Raw genomic sequence first — 8,229 nt, forward strand, 5'->3', positions numbered from 1 at the left:
CTGTTTTGCGCTGGACAGTATCACCTAAGAGTAGGGAAATGTCACCAACTATGGAGATTTCTCGACTTTTATTAGTGATGCATAGAGAAGTGGCGGCTTTTACTGGGCAGTGTCAGATAAGTGGGTAATGCAAAAGCAGCAACCTCCTGCAGTCATAACTTTATATTTCTCAAAAACATTTGCAATTCCTTTCCCATACTTATCATACACCGTATTGTTTAGGCTTAAGTGGTGCAGAATGTGTGGAAAATTCCACGGTCCATGTAAAGTGAGAAGTAACCCGAAAGAAATTTGTATAATTCAGTAATTCCCTTAATCATACGCTTGAGTCTTGTCTGCAATGAAGAGGCACCTTACATTTAGGCGTTAGGAAAACAGGCATACTCTGGGGAAGTTACACACTTTGGAAATGTCATTAAATGAGACTTGGGTGACCAGTTCTAAACTTCTTTATTTACACTGCTAGGCCCTCATTCCAAGTCGCTTGGGGTGATAATGCTGGTGGAGTCATTACAATATACAATCGCACATATACGAGTTCTGACCCCGAAAAACAAAATGCTTTTCTACTCACATTTTCCACCTTTGAAGGTAGGTAGAAAGTGTGATTAGAAATGGCCATGGAGTTCGGAAGTTGCAAGTGGTAATTGCACCAGTAATTCTGAGACATGCATTTGATTCCCTATTCTAGGCCAAAACTATACCTTACATCTATTACGCTTGTCCCAGTACGGAAAATTCCTTCTATGTAGCCATGTTGGCGCTACTGGGAGAGAGACACCATAAGTTTGTTGAATATTCCCACTATTCCTTTTTAAAGGAGTTGTAACCTGTTTGAAGGTTAGCAATGCAAAGTAAATAGATGTATTACTTTGTTCTAAAATTCATATAAAGTTATCTTTCAATGCCAATGTAATTCAGTATTCAACGCCTCAGAATATTTGCCCACATTAATTTCAGGATGTTTAAGAATCAAGCATCTATGTAGGAGGTTCACGATTTTTTATCCTACACAGCTGTCACATCCCTGTGGTAAATTCCTATGTGCCCCTACTATAAAGCCCTCATGAACTAGTAGGTAGTGAGTACTTCTTCTGCTGTGTCATTCAGCACTTCTGCCAACTTGTAGAGTCATGTTTTCTAAAATAAGTCAAAGCAACATGAGCCAGGTCTAGAACAGTTTTTGAAAACTAAATTCAAGAAGAGCTTATAAGATACAACACTAGTGATCTAAGTCTAGACTATAGCATTTCTTAAAGGGCGGGGAGGCACTAGCCTATTTAAGTTATGAAAGAGAAACAGAGCAAAACTCCGGATGAGCCTGACAACAAAGTGTGCAGCCGGCACTAATATACAACCTAAGAGAGGGTGCTGGACTAAGTAATGTGTGATTTGCATTATGCTTCTTTTAATGGTCTGGGGGCAAGATGTATACATATCCAGCATATATTTCATTCAGTCTGGTAACCATAGCAAATCTTCTCTGCTATTCATAATGGCTTCCACATATCCAGAATTGTTGTCTTTATATATTCATCGGTTCGCAGATAATAATGCTATATTTTAAGATTTCATTACTATAAATATGTGAAGTACATTCTTCATTGTGCTTCTTAGTTTTAAGATGCTTGGCTTGGGTTGTTTTCATTCCTTCTATAATGGTAATGCAATCGAGGATCCACTCATTTTCAGAAACCTCATTTGAAAAATAACTTTAAAAAGTTCCAAATCCACTCCTCGCATGGGACACAGGAAAAGTGACTTTCCAGTGAATCTTTCCTCTAAAACTACTGTTTGATTACAGGTTCTGTTAAAACATCCCCTAAACTATACAGATTCCTAAATGACAAAGATGTATGCCCCTGTGTGTAATGATTTTTAAGGAGTAGTGTGAATTTTATTGCTTCACTGTAGTTCCTAATTTAGGGCCTTGTATTCAGAGCTATTTTGCGGTTGCAAAGGCTCTGAATCGCAAAATCAGAGCATTTGCTACTGCAAAATTGCATTTGGGTATGTTCAAAACCCAAACTGCGATTCAGTAACTCTTTAGGTTTGCGACTACAGGCCTAATCACAAATTGAAAGGGGCATGTTTCTGGTGTCCCTTCCAATTTGCGATTCTTTATGGTATGCATCAAAGGTTTGCGACCACAATTATAGTTGCAAATCATTGACAGGTTACTGACACCCCAAAGGAGGTGATAACCATGCGCAACCAGGAATCGGTCTTTTATTGACCACTTCCCCTTTGTCAGTTTGTAAAAAACATTTTTTAGGAGTAGGCAGTGGCCCCTGGGACCACTGCTTACCCATAAAAAAAACGCTTTGGGAACTTTTCAATTTCTTTTTTAAAATGCATCCTGTTCTCCTTTAAGGAAAACAGGCTGTTTTTTGTTTAAAAAAAAAAAAAAAAAAGATTGCTTTATTTAAAAGCAATCACCAAAATAGTAGTCTGCTGACTAGAGCAGACCACCATCCATGTGATGGCAACAATTCATAGTGGGTCGCAATTTATGACCTACCTTAACGCATATTTGTGAGGTAGTTCAATTTGCAAACCCCCCTACGAATCGGAATTTTGTGAACCAACATGTTCAAACATATGTTGGTTTGCAAAAAAACAATGAATTTGGTAAAAGTCGGTGCACAAATTGCTTTTATCAAATGCACTGTACAAACTTAAGGCCCTTTTAGCTTTAATTTGTTGAAGATCGTTACAGTGACAAATAAGCAGTTCTTATAGCTCAGTGTCATGAGGCTCAATCACTGCCTAAGAAGGCAACCAATATCTCAAGTGCAGATCAAAAATAGTTGATGAGTACGAGCCCCAGCCCCCTTCATGCTCTTTCTAGAACGTTTCATCTTTGAAAACATTGAGCATAGACTGCCAAATATAAATTGTTTCTTGGAAGTACTTTTTTTTCCTGTGTTAACTTTGTTGTGCTCCTACTGTAAATTCTGGTTAAGGTGTCCCTTCTAAAACTATTTTTTAAGTTTGTGCTCCCCTCTCACATCTTTTAGCCTCTCCTAAAGTAATTTCTTTACTACGAAACTGTCCAGTGGTATGGACATTTTGAGCAAGTGCCTTGAGATACTGTTTCACATCTTCCCAGCCGGCGAGTGGTCTTCATCAAGTAATTGGCTCATCTAAGATGGCACAGAGCCCGATTATATTTTATGCTAAGTGACTTTCAGAAGCAGGGTCTATGAACAAATCTTTTAAAAAACCCAATTGCATATAGTTCGTATGGCAAAAGTCCAATAGCCTGCACACAGGAAGTAGCAAGCAGGTGTTTCCCCATTAATAATATGTAAAACTAGGAATAGTCTGTTAGCACTGGTCTGTTTCCAGGTTTGCCCAGCATGTATATCATATCCATAGCACTGTGTTATCCTATTACCCCAGTCCTTAGCTTTGATGGTTGTTTAGAACCTATCACTAATGAAACAAGGCTCAGCTACTAAGTGCCCTGAATATCACCCAGGGATAAAAACTACAGTTTAGGGAGAGCGGTATCAAGAAATATGAAAAAGTATTTGGCCAAATCCATAAAGGTTTTGTTTAAATCCAAGTTGGTAGATAGTGGAAATTTCAACGTCTGACGAAACTTAATAGTTAATGTAATATAGTAATCTGATGTATCTGCAAAGATATTTCAAAGGTAAAGTTTGGCTTACAGGAAAGAAATGGCCAAGTTGAGATTGATTGCTTGAAATATTGTCCATTCTTAGATGAGTCAATTCGGGAAATAAATAGAAACTTGTTTTATTTGTACAGAAATGTTTTAAAAATGAAAGATTTAGTAACAACAGAGATTGAAAGAACTGTGATTTAAGAAAAAATCTTTTCTAGGTGCCAAACATTTGGTTAACTGAATGTATGCATTAAACCTGTCCATTTGTACAACTTAAAAATGCAGCCCAGTAAGTACCCTTTGTACAGCTGCCTCCCCAATTGTATATATCTGTAAATGTTTTATGCACCTATGTCATGTACACATCCATTGTATCTGTCTAGCCATGTTTTTTGCATATTGATTGTACAAAAAGCCTTAAGCTTCCATATTTGAGATTCAGCTTAAAAGGAGACCGGTGGACTGTGCGATGTTGTGTGAAAGAAATTCTTGTGAAGCAAGGTTGAATGTAACTTGTTAAATGTTGCAGAAACCATGTGTCTTAATGTGGCCGACTCCTGGGCAATGGTGTGGTCAAAATTATTACACAAGCCGTGGTCAGGGATTGTTGCCCACATATGAGCTGTGGATCCCCATGGGTTGCCATGAACACAAAAATAAGGTCTTTACTTCTGTGATTGAGTATAGTTTTAATATACTCGAGGGTTAGTGCCACAAAGAATACAGTAAGAGTTAAGCTACAGTCACAGAATTTGGTCAAGCAATTGAATTTGGTAAAATACTAGTCACTAAAACAAGGTACGCAAATGTTATTGACACACATTCATTGTGCAAACCATTTCAAAACCTGAGCTAAGCAGTGTTAGTGGAGTGCGATTTTTATATCTCATCTTTAAATTAACAAATTATTTTGCATAGCTTGGCTTTTCGAATTGTTTCTACAAAGAGTGTTTATGGATAGATTGTTTAGGGGTAAAAATTCAGTAGGGCCTGTACAGGTGAGTGAAAAATCTAGGTTGGCTAGAAAGCAGGGTGGTTGGACATTGTAAGGCGTCACAGTTCAAGAGCTCGATATGTTATGTTAACTTTTTTGTGACGGTGGGTGAGTGCCATCTTTCACAACTCACTTGAAATCAGGTGACAAGTTCTCTAAACCGCTTCGACTTAGCAGTTCTCTCTCCATTGTAAAGCACATTCACATACTTCTTGGAAACTATCAACCAAATAGGATTTTCTTATTTTATTATGAATGGGAACTGGTGCGAAACATGAGAAAAGAAACATCTAGCCAACAAAAAAGAATTTTACCCCTAGTTTATTCTGTTTTAAAGGTCTGTTTTGTGATTATATTGTTGACTTAGTGGCCTGTCCTGTCTGCTCATAACGCATATTGGTTTGAATGTTTCACAGGAATTGACCTGAAAATAATGTTGCACACCCCGAAGTATCATAGTGGTCACTGAATGTCCTTGCCTAAAGCCAGAAAGTTGGTGACTTCACATCTTACCATGCTTTAACAAACGCTTTCATTAATCAATTCCTGTAACATAATTAGCTTTTATTTCAATTTCCCACTGGCCTTTACGCAGTGTCTGCTAGTTTGTAGCCTTATACCACGGAGCTGCAGTCCACCATCTGTACGAGGTCACGTGTGTTCATTATTGGCATGTGTTCAAGGATGTATATACAAAATAAAGACAGGCCATTACCCACAAACACACCAAGGTCAGTCACCAATTCTGTTCTGTACAACCCACTTCTGTGGTAACACATCAGTGCTTTAAAGATGTACTGTAATAGTCATGCGATAATACTTTGGGTCCAGAATACTTCCATGCTTAACTGTCACTGTTGGAGAAAAATATATAAATACAACTCTTCAAACAAGTTATGTAACTACTACCCATGTTGCACTTTCTGTATATGAAATCAATATTTAAATAACTTATTTTTCTCCATTTGCTGTAACTGTAATATATCAGTAACCATGTGTCTTCGCAGTCTGCATTAGCCCAAGAAAGCTGTTTATTGTAAAAAAAATATATATATATGAATGTGTAAAGATTATTGTACTGTTTTATCCAGTAAAGAAATGGCCAACTAAAGGGGTTTCCTGTGTATCAAAACATGTCTATAATTATGTCATACTGTTCATAAGATAAGAGTTAATAAAATTCCTTCGTCTCCTGCATGTCTCTTTATCTTCCTGTAAAAAAAGGCCTTGCCATTTTGTAACATTTCAATAAACAAGACAGACCTAAAAATGTGTCACAGCACAGATTGAAAGCCATTAGAGCTGCTCTCCGAGGCAGTTTTAGCTAATATGAGTAGCCGTGTCTGGCTTCGTAAAACTACTAGCCATTTTCATCATGCAAGCTTCTTCGCTCATAAGGACTGAGGGATATATTGTGATAGAAGAAAGAGGCTGCCAAATCAAAAAGTTGAGTTGAGGCAGCAAATTCAATGACAATGTGAGTGGGAAGGTAAATGCAGGAAAGAGGCAAACAATGAATGTAAGCAACCAGCCACAAGACTGAATGAGTTGCTAAGTCGAAGAGAGCGTTTGATGGGGGCATCATGTCGTTTCCTTAATGCCATAGTGAATGAAAAAAGAGAAAGAACTTTATTGGTTGACACTGCAGTTAAAGATGCAATTGATGAACACATACAGCTGTAAATGAGAGAGGCAATCTAAATATGTTTTCAGGCAAGCCAAGAGATCCCTTTGCCGACATTTTTTTCCAAATTTTAGGTTGCTTTGATGATGATGATGTGCAGAAATCTCCTCCTAAAATGTCGACCAAATGACTTAAAACAGTTATAAATTCCATTCTTAAACTGTACCAACATTTTCATGATAAATGTTCAGCTCAGTTGTGTATGGAAAATTGTATAGGTCTACAAAGCCTGTGACCCCTTCCCTATGGAATCCATTACCAGAAGGCATTAGATACGAAAAATGTTCCCAACTATGTAGCTCATAATATCCTCTCCTCCTTCCCTGCCTCTTGACTAACTGTTTCTCCTATCTCCACCAGACTGTTCATGCCAGCCAGCATCCTTTGAAAACATTTCACATGTTTGATGCAGACATACAAGTCTCTCTTGTGGTAGTGTCATCATCTTTACCTGTGGTGCCTGAGTGCAAATCACAAATTAGACATGTCCAGGAGCATTTGGATGCACACTGATGTCAAATTTCTGGACTCAGGGAATATAGAGTCCAAGTCCATTTTAATGTGTATTCTTCATTGGGAAAAGCAGTCAAATCTGTTGTGATGGATTCTTCTAACCACTGATTTTTCACTATCACATATCCTGAGGCACCAGACTGGATTAGAAGTATTGTCCAGCAATGCTCCCACATGCTGGTAGGTGAAAAGATTTGGCTATATGGTGATTCTATGCTGCCCCGTAAGTGACAGATAGAAGTCACATGAAAGTGCCATCCCTGCGCATTGACGTCAGCTTCTTTCTTTTAACTTCCTTCGTCATAGATCTGAAGCCATGGCCCCAACATTTCGATCTTCTAATGACTCCCAAAAGCTTTTCACAGTGTGCTAGGAAATGAAGTCGCAACTGAATATGATGGGATTCCAGCCATGTTGGAAACTAATGTTGATCACGGACCTGACACGCTGAATGCTGAAAGGTGAGAGCGAGAGTGACTGTATTACGCTAGGGGAGCGCCTGGTAAAGGGCCCCTTCGTGCTATTGTATAACCTGACTTTAAGGAGCGCCTGGCAAAGGGTTCCTAACTATGTTGGTATACAATTTACCTACTGTTTTAAACGGCATATTCTTTTTAAAAGTGCACCGATCCACTCTATTTTAAACATATATTTGCGCCGCATACTCACCGCCTTAGAAGCACACAATCCCCGGTCCACCACCGATTCTTCGGATTGTGTGGAGGGATTCCCGTGCAACAGGAAGGGGCCGGCACTTCGGTCCAATCCTCCAATCAGCTGCTGGCAAAGATAGTGAAAGCCAGATGCCAAGCGCAACGCGCAGCGGACGTGCGCAGCGGGCGCGCCGAAGGCAAGCCCGTCTGCGCCCGTCCGCGACCGGCCGGGACCAGGGGCCACATCCCCTACCCAAATGAGTAGCGACATCCCAGGAAAAACGAGCTGCCACACTCACTACTCTAGTGATGAGCTTAGGAGTCTCAATAGTATAAAGGCAGGCAAACCAGCACTATGTGCACGAATGGGACCATTAAACACCATGGGCCCTTTCTGCTGCAATAACTGCAGATGGGAGAGTGTCAGCTGGCATGATCCCATTCCAATAAGTACCCCAAATCTTGCCCTCAAGTGCATCTATCTCAACGCCAGATCCCTACCCAAACACGCTACGGAGATATGGGACATTTTGACTGATCTCAAACCCGATTTAGCCTTTATAACAGAGAACTGGCTTGACTATCCTAGCACCCCTGATATTGCAATAGCCCTTCCAACTGACTATAAAATACTTCATTTAAATCGAGTGAAGAAAAGAGGCGGAGGGGTAGCTCTGCTATGGACTCCCTCTCTTGCAGACAAGAGGTGATCACACAGGCCAACAGCCACAAAGCTATGGCCTTCTCAGTG

The sequence above is a fragment of the Triturus cristatus genome, chromosome 6 (genome assembly GCF_964204655.1).
Source record: "Triturus cristatus chromosome 6, aTriCri1.1, whole genome shotgun sequence".
Lineage (NCBI taxonomy): Eukaryota > Metazoa > Chordata > Amphibia > Caudata > Salamandridae > Triturus > Triturus cristatus.